Below are 12426 nucleotides of genomic sequence, written 5' to 3'. Positions count from 1 at the left end.
GTTTGTACCCCTAAAGTTGTAGAAACATAACATTGGCACTAAAGAAAATATGAATCTAGTATCGATTGGAGATTACTAGGATGATCAGAGTACCATAGAGATCTTCTATATTCTACAAGAATATGAAGACTTGTTCCCAACATCGGTTGCAAAGCTAAAATTACTTAAGGGGGAGCTACGAGAGATGAATATTGTACTTAAACCTGATACAAAACTAGTAAAACATCAGATGTATAAGATAAAGCCAAGAAGCAAAGAAAAGGAAAAAAAAGGAGTTAGATAAGATGTTGGTAGAAAAGCTTATTTTTCCAGTAGACGAGGCTGAGTGGGTTAGCCCAATTGTAATACAAAATAAAAAAGAGGCAGATGAAATACGAGTTTGTGTGGATTATTGAAGTTTAAACAATGCTCGTGTTCATGATCCTTTCCCCAAACCCATCAGTGACGAAGTACTAGACAACATGGTGAGGAATGAAGCTTACTCTTTCATAGATGGATTTTCTAGATACCATCAGGTCCAGATTTCAGAAGAGGACAAGAAGAAAACTACATTCACTACTGACTCAGGATATTATGCATATCATGTCATGCCATTTGGACTCAAGAATGCACTAGTGGTATTCTCAAGGATAGTAATTTCTACATTCAGATATTATAGTCACTGGTTTCTAGAATTTTTCTTGGATGATTGGACCATCTATAGTCTACTGAAGAAGCATTCTAGTCTTCTCTGGGTGATGTTTGATCGATGTAGGAAACTACAGATCTTTTTGAACCTAAAAAGTGCATATTCGTTGTCCCCTTCGAAAAAATTCTAGGTTATATTGTTTTCAAAGAGGGAGTATGTGTTGACACCGCTAAGGTCATAGTGATCCTAAACATGATCCTGCCAACAAGTTTTCTAAAATTGAGGTCTACCCTTGGTCACAGTGGATACTATAGGAGGTTCATCCATAATTATGCCTTAATCATTGCTCCCTTAGAAAAGTTTTTGAAGAAAGATGAAAGGTTCGAGTGGACAGATGATTGCGAAATTGGTTTCAACATGCTAAAATAAAAACTAGAAAGTGCACTGATTTTCGCTTATTTGCAACAAGAAATTCCATGTTCACATTGACACACCGGGTATTGCATTGGGGCACGTCCTAGCTTAGCCTAGGGAAGGAAATATTGATCACCCCATTTATTTTGCTAGCAAGAAATTATCTGCAATAGAGAATAATTATACCACAACTGAATGGGAAGTGCTTGTGATGGTATATTCATTATAGAAATTCCAACACTATCTTCCCGGGGGGGGGCTCGTTCAAAATTTTCACTGATCATTTCGCCCTAAAGTATATAGTGAAAAATCCTATACTATAAGGAAGGATCTGTAGATGGCTGCTACTATTTTAGGAATTCACATTTGAAGTGATTTTTAAACCTGAAAGACTGAACATGGGCCCGAATCATCTTTCCCAGTTAGAGTCAGTTGAAGATGGAGGGTCATTAGATGATCAATTACCGTATGTTGATTTATTTTGAGTTGAAGTCATAACTGACCATTTGTAGGAAATTTCAACATTTCTCGCCACTAGTAAGTGCCTAGAGGGATACACAATGATACAACAAAGACACATGGTGGTTCGCGTTGTAGATCACCAGTTGATTGCGGGAAATTTGTACAAGTTGTGCCTTGACCAGATCTTGCAGAGATGTCTAGACCATGAGAGACTAGATATATTATGGTAATGTAATTTAGGAGTTGTGGGTGGCCATATTAGAGGGAAGGCCGCCTCAAGGAAGGTATTGTAGGCAAGGCTATGGTGGCAAACACTTTTCAGATATGCGAAGGAATATGCAAAGAATTGTGATATCTATTAGAGGACGAGGAAGCCATCCCACTGAGATGAACTTCAGTTGAATGCAGTGCAATCCCTCCAAGCCTTTGAGAAATGGGCGTTCGAATTTGTAGGACCTATCAACCCACTAAAAAACCACTCACATGCCAGATACATCATTACCACCATTGACTACCTCACTAGATAGGCTAAAGCTACAGTAGTGTTATAGGTCTATTTGGGCACATCACTCTCGATGATCATATTAGTGTAAATAGGGTCTACCAAACCCTATTTCAGTTGCTACATGCCCTAGAAATGCCACCTCATTGAGTGCTTTCATCCATGAGAGTTTCCTGACTTCAAACCCTGCTGAAGTGCTTCCTTGGGTCACCAGCGCACCCCTAGTCAGGGGTAAGTGCTCTGCAGAGTAGGTAGCCCCATTCAAGGCTGTGTTGCAGAGAACCTAATCCCACTCAAGCTTGCGCTGGGTGAGAATCCTCGAAATGTTCATTGGATCCTGAGTATATTCCTCCTTTCTAGAGCCTTCTAGAAGGAACCCAGCTCCTATCCTATCAAGATGAGCTCGACTTAGGATAGCCTTGGATCATCTAATCCTTTATCCTATCATCCCTTTGAACATGGAAACTAATCATCCAATTATGGAAAACCATTCAATGCCATATTAATGACAAAACCACTTGCATTCATCTATAAATTGGCCTCCCATCATAGAGCGAGGAGAGCTTGGATATTATGAGAAATACTATTGGTTTAGAGACTTGAAATCATTTTCAAGTAATGTTACGCTGCTGGATTGATGTTTCTATTGGTGTGATGAGGGTTTGGACTAAGCTGGTTGTGTGACACAAGATCAAACCACATTGGTTGTAACTTCTCCTTCTATCAATCAATAAAGTTGTTTGTTCCTTTTCCAATACTTTTGTCTATATCTATGATGAATGTATGTTCAAATGTTGTTGATTCCATTTGTTTACAATAAATAGATCATATTCTTTGATTGTTGTCGTCTTCTATTTATGTTGGCAGGTACCAATTGTGCGAATTCAGTTTGAGCGGGAGAGATGGGAGCAACTCAAAGGAGATCAAAGGAAGCGAAGGATCACAAGTAGGTTCTTTTATCTTATCTGTTTATTGTAGGAAAAAGGTTAAACATATTTACTTCAGTTGTTCTAAGTGTAACTACCCACTTAGGGAAGATATACTTATTCGTAGGTATAAATTCCGTATATCAAATTGGCGACCATACTGGGGAACAACCATCATTCTTGGTAGTTATCCCTTGTCTTAGCAACACTTGTAGACTTTGTTTGAGTTAATTTACCCATATATAGTCATTTTGAATCTTGCTTGGTCAAAACGTGTGCTTATTTGTGTGCTAATAGTGCTATCTGGCATCAACACACTGTTGTTCTTGATACAGTGCTCTGTAGAGCAGCCTTAGCCTAGAAACAGTGCTCTGTAACACTATGTCCCACTCAGGGTTGCGCTGGTTCCTGTCAAGCCAAAAGCCCACCTTCTTTCTTGATTTTTTCCAAACTATTTCACATGTTGTTTGCTGAATGATCAATGTTTCTTTGTCTCTGAAGTCCAAATTAGCATTTGTTTTTCCATGCCCACTTTGGATTTGTTTGTTCAATGTTTCTTTATGTTTTCTTTATCATTGTCGAATCAATCCCAAAGTTAGCTTACATTGATTAGTCTTTATTTTTCTGAAAAGGAATTGTCATAAAGTCTTCATTTCTTTGAAAAAGAAACTGTTGTAAAGTCTTCGTTTCTTGTGAAAAGCATTGATTGATCATTGTGCATTTAGTTTCTTTATGTTCATCTAAACATTAAAGGAATGAAAATAAAAACATGCATAATGCATTTAGAAGTTTGTGTGTGCTTGTAGGAATGGTATAGGGAAAGTTGCATTAGATGTGCTCTATGCTCTTTGTTTAGAGATTCTAATTTCTCTATCCCTTTTAGTTACGGTTTTCATTGTTTAAATAAAATGAAAGAATGTTTATCATCTTAGTTGCATTCTAGTAGTTTCAGAAACATCACGTGGTGAACGTGAAAGGAAAACTTTCAAACAAGATCAACTAAAATTTATCTCAATTAATCGAATGGAGCATTGTAACTTAACACATAACATTTAGAGGTCTAGGCTAGAGATGTGTTCCGACATTGTTAAACATAGTAGCTGTCGCTAATGGTCTGTGATACATTCCGAATGTGATACCTCATTCCACGTACATAAGTATATCATATCTCGTCCACGTACTTTTGGGTATATTGGGCGGTGTTATAGTACGAAAAGTATAAGGGAATGCTCTCACTGTGCGGTTTCGCATTAGACAACACCAACACAGGTTGGGCCTCCACGTACTTTCAGGTATATTTGGGAGGACTACATTAGGTTTCTATCCATCCATAGGTAACCGAGTTGACTGCCTCATATACTGTGATACACTGAAAACATCATTAAGGGAGATTACCTGCACGTATGTTAAGTCGTTGGATCCTCCGAGGTGTATATTGCAGTTCACAGTTGCTTGGTAATTCGTTTGCCTAGATTACCCTCTTTTTGTTTATTTTTTTTATAATTAAAATTAATTAGCAATCGTGGAAGAAAGTCAACCTTTACCCCATCATTCACGTAGGACAATGAGTAAACCGCCTTTACCACCTGAAGCTACACCTAGTCGACGAAAGAGGTCTCGTTTAATTGAGTCTAGTACATCACAAACTTCTGGTTCTTCATCTGATTTACTAGAGTCACCTATACTGGTACATATTGCGATTCCAGTTACTCCTACTATTATTGGTTTATCTGCTATTTAAGTGGAACCTTTACAATTACCTGAGGACACTGAAAGTGAACTTAGTGAAATGGTAATTGAAGTTGTCCAACAAGAGGTTGATCCTCAACCCAAAGTTGTTCAACAAGAAATTACTTCTAAACTTGAATTTGTTCAACCGGAAGTTGATCCCGAGCCTATCATAGTTCAACAAGAAGTTACTTCTGAACCAAAAGTTGTTTAAGAAATTCATCCTGAACATGTTGTTCTTTTACCAGAACAATTGGATCGTGAAGTTGAACAACTAGAAATTGTTCCCGTACCGAAAGACAATTGACCGGTTTATCCTCAGACATTTATAACAGTTGAGAATTCTTATTTATCATAGAGTCAAACACCGATAATTTATTACGGACTTGACAGTGAAATCCTTCCACTTGGTTTGATTTCTATTGAAGAGGAATTTGAAGAAGAAACTTCACCTAGAACTCCAACTCGTTTTGGACCAGGGATTTATATTTATCCTTCTATTCCTCAGTTAACTTATACTACTCCTCTTGATCCATTTTACTTTCAAACTCCCATAGATTCATTATGACATTTGACTATGGCTGAAACAATATCCCAGGCTGTATCATTTGTTACAACTGTGACAACATCTACTGTTGCTACTTCTTTGATGCTTACCACAACACCTGAGTCACATCTGTATGGTGGTCTATCCATTCCACTGGGTTACCAATCATTATTTGGAACTCACTCTGGTGTTTCTTCTAGTCCATGTTCTTCACCCATGTCGTCCACAGGAATTTTACCTGGTTCTTCACTTACGGATACCGAATAGTTTGATCCATCAAGTCAATATCAAGCTAGTCCATCTGGTTATTGTCCAATGTATCCACTTAACACTAGATTACCTCCATATGAAGAACAATATGCCCAATCTAGTTATTCTCCATACTTTGGGGGGCCACCATATGGCAGTATACCGTCATCTTTAGGTCCAACTTATTTTGGAATTACTATTTGTCAATGGCAGCCTACAATGCTTGTTCAACCAAGGCTTGTGTATCCATCACAACCAATACAACCTATTTCATCCATACCTACTATGCCTGTCATTACGACTTTACCACAGTTGCAAGCTCAGTTGATTGTATCTCAACCTTTGCAAGATGATCCTTCAACCTGTTACCCTGAAGTTTCAGGTCGACAGGCTCAGTCTTCTCAGGCCATTTTACAACAACCATTTATGTCTAGAATCCAACAACCTCAGGCCAGTTTACCATTAACTATGATGACTCAGAATTATATTGGTCCAATTTATCCACAACCTGGTCAAAATTATACTGGTGGGAAACAACCGTTGTATCAACAACCATGGCAACCACAATACCAACGACAACAATTACAATAGTACGAAGCTTACCTAGGTTATAGTCAACAAGCCTATGCTAGTTTTGGTCAACAACAAATTTATCTTGGTTCCCAACAACAACCTTATATTGGATATTCTCAACAAACCTACCCCTATGAAGGTTACCAACAACAGGTTCCTTATGCTGGTATGCAAATGCCTATTGCCCAGGGAATTCCATCTTACCTTCACTACACTTAACCTGACATAAATCGATAGTTGCCTTTTGTCGCAACACTTGAATTACTAGATTTAAATTGGCTTACCAATGATCCCATTCTTTATTAAGCTTAGTGGTCGGTGATTCCACAAAAATTGCCATCTAATATTCCTAAGTTTAATGGAAACCCTGGAGAAGATTCGTCCAATCACGTTATGACTTTTCATTTATGGTGTTCATCTAACTCCCTAAATGATGATTCAGTAATAGTATGTCTTTTCCAGCGAACACTCATTGGTCCGACTGTAAAGTGGTATATTGAATTACCGCAAGCTTCATTTGACAACTTCACAACCTTAGCCACTACATTTTTAATCCATTTATAGTTACCCATTAGATATGAAACTGGAACGAAACTATTGACCAACATTAAACATACCACTACTACTCACATTTCTGATCATATTCATGAGTGGCATCGTCGTCATTGAATGGTCAAAACTTTTGTTCCTGATCAACTTTTAACTGAGAGGTTTATTAAATCCTTGTTTCCATCTATCACCGAGGATGTGGCTAAAGGAGGAGTTGTTACTAAAGAGCAAGTAATTTCTCATGCCCAATACTTAGACTTGATTTACATAGACTCTAGCATGCTCTATGATAAGATTCCAAATGCACCTAGACCATCTTTTACTGTTCCACCACCTCCATCCAATAAGGAATCTCATGCTGGTGACAGTATGGTAGATTCTTTAAGCACTCAAACAACAAGTAGACCATCTAGTCAAACACTTGTTATTTCAAATCAAACCTCTAATAAACCTGATAATACACTTGCTTCCGAAATAAATGCCATGTCATCTCACAAAGATAAAAATGGAAAGCAACTTGGAAGCAAGAAAAAGGGGAGAACCAAAAAGAAACCAAATCCCCCCCCTCAAGAGAAATCATTTGATTCCTCTTCTCCAGCTAGGAAACCTTATTACCCATGTTTAATTTGTAATGAGGAGAACTTTACGCGAGACTGTCCTCAGCGCTCTGAAGTCTCAAAATTCTTATGACTTCTAGTACATCCGCTGTGTTGATAGACCCTTTTCCAAACCCAGAGACCCATTTGGTTGCTATAGATCATGATTCCACTTCACAAGTTCTTATGCTATCCACCACTAAGCCTAAGACTGATGTTTTGATGACTTCACGAAGTAAATATTATGGTAATCCACATCGTCATTGAATAACAAGGCTATAGATCAACCCAATACTTTGACTTCGACTTCGTCTAACTCCATTCCACCATCCATTACACCCAATAAAACCACCAAAGGGAGTTGTTCATAAATCTACATTCAACCCTAGAGCTCGAGCAACACAAAATTATAACATGGTATAAGATTTGGCTTAGTCACCTTCTGTTATGTCGACGCTTGAGGTGCTTCAAAATTGTCCCTCCCAAAAGCATGATTTATTGTCAGCAATTGGTGGAATTGATCGAACGGATTCCAATCTTGTAGTTTTTAACCATGCGGGTTATACACCACAATTACCATCACCGTTATCATTATTGATCCAAGTAAATTCTTTGAATCACCTCATTCACCAAACCATTTTTGACGAAGGTGCATCTACTTGTATCATGTTAATGAATTGCTGGAAAACACTTGGCTCACCACCTTTGTCACGATCACCTATGACGTTAAAAGCTTTTGATGGTCGCACTTATACACCTTGTGGAATTTTAAGTAACCTACAGATAGAACTAGGGGGAAAAACTGTAACTGTTGAAGTTGAGGTCGTTGACAGACCCCTTGACTACAATATTTTACTAGGAAGACTATGGGTTTATGCTATGGCTGCTGTGGTTTCGACATACTTTCGTATGATCGATTTCCCTCATAAAGGTAGAATCACAGTAATTGATCAACTCGCCTTCTTCGCCTCTAGTTCATAGGCAATTGGAAGCGTTCCGTTAGTTCATGGACCTCTGCTATCTCTGTAGAACATTGTAGTAGGTCCCTTCAAAGATTCTTCTGTAATGGGCGTAAAAGTTGAGACCTGTAACATGATATCTTCCACTTCATTTGATTTGTGGAATATTTCCAATAATTCCGAAGTTGATATATGTAATGAAACCATGCCGCTAAGCCCAATTGAGCTCGCATATCAATCAATCTTTTTGGCTTGCGCAACAAATCCAAATCTATCATCATAGATTGTATGGGTTGATCATTAGTTAGAATATGGTACTTCCTTTGATCCTTTTTCACGTACATTTTCTACTAATGAAGGAATCATCCACTCAATGATGACAAAAGAAGAACCATGGGTAGATTATCATCATCGATCCCATCTTCCAGATCACATAGAAGATATTCCAAATGAACTAAATCTCCCTTTAATCGTTGATTTCCTTTCAAATTCTATATTTGTAGACACTATCGATTCCGAATGAAACTTATCGAATATCGAAGAAACCATTTATATCGATATTTCGACAAAACCTGGAATTGTTTTCCAACATTCATGTTGGAAAATCTTGTTCTCCATCAGAACTTGAATTTACCGTGCTATTTTTTGTGAATTCCGCGATATATTTTCTTGGTCATATGATGAAATGCAAGGTATTGATTTTAGTATAGTTGAACAAGATATTAAAATGTATCCTGATGTCAAGCCGGTATGATAGTGCCTCTGTCCGATTCATCTGAAGAAGGCTACTACCATAAAAGCAGAAGTTGAAAAACTTTTGCATGCTGGTTTCATATACCCCGTTCCTCTTACCGTTTGGGTTTCCAATATTGTTCCAGTCATGAAGAAACAAGGAACAATACGAGTGTGTGTTGATTATAGGGATTTTAATCATGCTTGTCCAAAATACAACTATCCCACTCCCTTTATCGACCAGATAATTGATGAATGTGCCGGATGTGAAATAATTTCATTTATGAATGCATTTTTTGGTTATAATAAGATCAATATTCGCCCAGAAGACCAATCTAAAACTACCTTTATTTGTCCCTGGGGCACATTCACATATGGGAAACTCCCTTTTGGTTTGAAGAACGTTGGGGCAATTTTTCAGAGGGCAATGAATTATGCCTTCCACGACATCAAACACATCATTCAACCCTATCTAGATGACTTACCTGCTCATTCACGGAAATGGTTTGATCACTTGCAACATTTGAGAGCCATCTTTTTACGGTGCCAACACTACAAAATTCGACTCAATCCACATAAATGTGTGTTTTGTGTTGGTTCTGGTCATTTGCTTCGTTAATTAGTGTCTAAAGAAGGAATCCGACTTGACCCCTTAAAGGTTAAGGCAATTCTTGATCTGCCTCCACCTTCCAATTTACTTCAGTTACAGAGACTCCAAGGGAAGGCTAAATTTCTAAGGAGATTCATTCCCAACTATGCCAAAATGGCTAAGTGATTTACTCATCTTTTGAAAAATGGAATTCCCTTCCATTGGGACCAGGTTGCGCAAGGTTCCTTTTATGCTCTCAAAGATACCCTGATCCGAGCGTCATTAATTTATTCCCCTAATTATCAGAATGACTATTTCCTGTATCTCGCCACTACAGATACAACCATTGCTATGGTTTTAGTCCAAGAAGAAGATGGGATTGAACATCCGATCTATTATTTGAGTCGTAATCTCAATGATATGGAAGTTAAGTATTCTTACGTGGAGAAGCTAGATTTGGCTTCCATTCAATCTGTACAAAGATTTCGCCATTATATCCTGCTCCGAATGACCACTATCATTTCGGATTGCAACCCTATGACATACATCTTGTCACGTCAATTGCTGGGGGGAAAATATTCAAAATGGATCTTCATTTTGCAGGAATTGGATTTCGAATCCATTCAATCCAAGTCAAAGAAATCTCTAGTTTTTGCCAAGCTTCTTTGCGACCTTCCCTCTATCGCAATCGACTCAACAATGGAACTATCAATTGTGGATGAGTGTCTCTTTCTGATCTCGTCATCTAACCCTTGGTATGGAGATATATTGATTTATCTCCAAACCCAAAATTTCCAGTCTGATACCTCTCGCTCGCAACAACGATGTATTCGATATCAAGCCAAATATTATTTGATCATTGGCGACACCATTTTTTTTTTTTGTAAGCTACGGTGTTGCTCTTCTTTTTCTATTACTTCAAATAAAAAATAAACAGTATGAGTAAGGTTGCCTTCAACTCGCCCTCTTGGGGAAACCGAGTATTTCAGCCACCTAAAGTTCTTAATAGCTGACCAAAAATAGAAGATCCATAGTCTGATTATCCAGGCTAAATACACTAAATAGTCTTGCAGATTTCTAATTCTACTTGCATGCATATATCGATTTTCCTCTTCTAATGCTTGAAACAAACTGAAATTATCTATACTATGCAGCTTCATCAAAATTAATACATATCTATATTTAATCAGCTTCTGCCTCTGGTCGCTGGTTAGTCTCCTTGTTTGCATTCTGATGTCCTTCCCTTATCATTTGCTGAATCTCCTCAAGCTTCTTTTCTTGCATCTCCAATGTAATCTGAATAATTCTCAGCTCCCTCCTTAGGTTGGGGACTCCTTGCGCCAGTTCTGCCATCTCTGTTGCAGCTTGTTCCAAAGCTTTAGCCAGCAATCTCTTCATCACCCAGTAGATATGTAAGGACTGTTTAAATAGAGACATTCTACCCCTAGTGTTGCCAGGGTCGTGGAGTAAAAACTCCCAATCCTCCATCTCTGCGTCAGATTGAGCTTGAAGTGCGTCTTCCTCCATATTTTGGATAATTCTTCTAATTCTTGGGTTTGTGTTTTGATTATACGCCTTCTCTGCTTGTTGAATTTTCTTATCCAACGACCGGCTTGTCTTTTTTCCTGGTCTCCCTCTCTACCCCTGTCGTCCTCCCCTTTCTCCTCGGTATCTGCTCGTTCCTCTGCCTCTCCTACTGCTCGGTTCCAGCCCGCTTCCCGCGCCTCTTCTTCCCCTCTGTCTGCCGCGCTGCCTTACCTTTCCCTCCCGCTGTCCTAGCTGCTCGTCACTGGTTTGCTGGGTATCCCAGCCTCCTACATTTCTGTCTCGCTCCTTACCCTGCCTGCATTGGTCTTGCCGGTCCTCTTCATCCTCAGAGTCATCGTATATTTCATATATCTCCTCAACAGTCTCTTCCTTCGCTACCGCCTTGCCTTTTCTGTCCCTGTCTCTGCGCTCCGCGGCTTCCAGTTCCTCTACTGCCCTTGCTCTCTTCCTGGTTTCCATATCGTCCTCAGTGAGTTTTCGGCGCAACTTCGCTCTGTACCAACTCTCCACCACCTTTCCTCTCCTCACTCTCTGAGTTCCTAAACAGTTTCCTCGTTGTCGATTCTTTCGCTGCCGCTCGTTTATAATCTTCCTTGCTCTAATCCGCCTACCTGTCAACTTGGCCTTCCACTGCCACCTGTTTCTTTGCCCTCTGCCTTTCCTATCAATTATCCGTCTTCCCTCATTTCCATTTATGGATTCTGACATACCGTTTTTTCCTCCTCTCCGATCACTTGCATTTATTATCTTGCTGTGTGGTGGTTGCTTCTTACCTGTCATCGCACACTTCTGCTGTACTGTAGCTTGCCTGCCCATTATATCATTTCCCCGCCTTGACTGACACTCATTAAATTTCTGGGATTGCCGATCCATCTCACCTGTCTGTCGCACGAATGCTATGATTCTCGTTTGCTGCTTGCTCATTATTTTCATTCTTTGCTTGTTCATGGTCATAATTAATAATACCAGCCAATTCCTCCCATTCTTTGTTGGGCCGCAACGTTCTCCACTGATTGTCTATCTTGCCGTTTCGACCCTTGCAACCCCAATTCGCAAGGAAATCTGCCGCTCGGTTTCCATTCCTTTTCACATGATTCAAGATTTTATAGTCAATTCTTTTTAGAAGATCCGCCATTTCTTGAACAATCCATGCCGTTCGCCAGCTATTGGTGACCTGCTCCCAGTTCTTCCCATTATTAAGTTTCTTTAGGATTTCAATTGCTATCTGAGAGTCTCCTTCTATCTCCAGGTTTCTATAGCCATTTCTAATCGCAATTCTCAAACCTTGGTGAATCGCCCATAACTCGGCCTCATTATTTGTCATCTCCCCGCCCCACTCTGCATAGATCCATCTGATGTTTCTCTGACTGTCTCGGAAGATTCCTCCGAATCCGGCATTACCTGGGTTCCCCTTCGATGCCCCG

This window comes from Pinus tabuliformis, chromosome 9 (assembly GCF_031772625.1).
Source record: "Pinus tabuliformis cultivar Carrire ecotype Pingquan chromosome 9, CPIR1, whole genome shotgun sequence".
Classification (NCBI taxonomy): Eukaryota; Viridiplantae; Streptophyta; class Pinopsida; order Pinales; family Pinaceae; genus Pinus; species Pinus tabuliformis.
The sequence above is the reverse complement of the archived record's forward strand: the minus strand, read 5'-3'. Positions refer to the sequence as shown.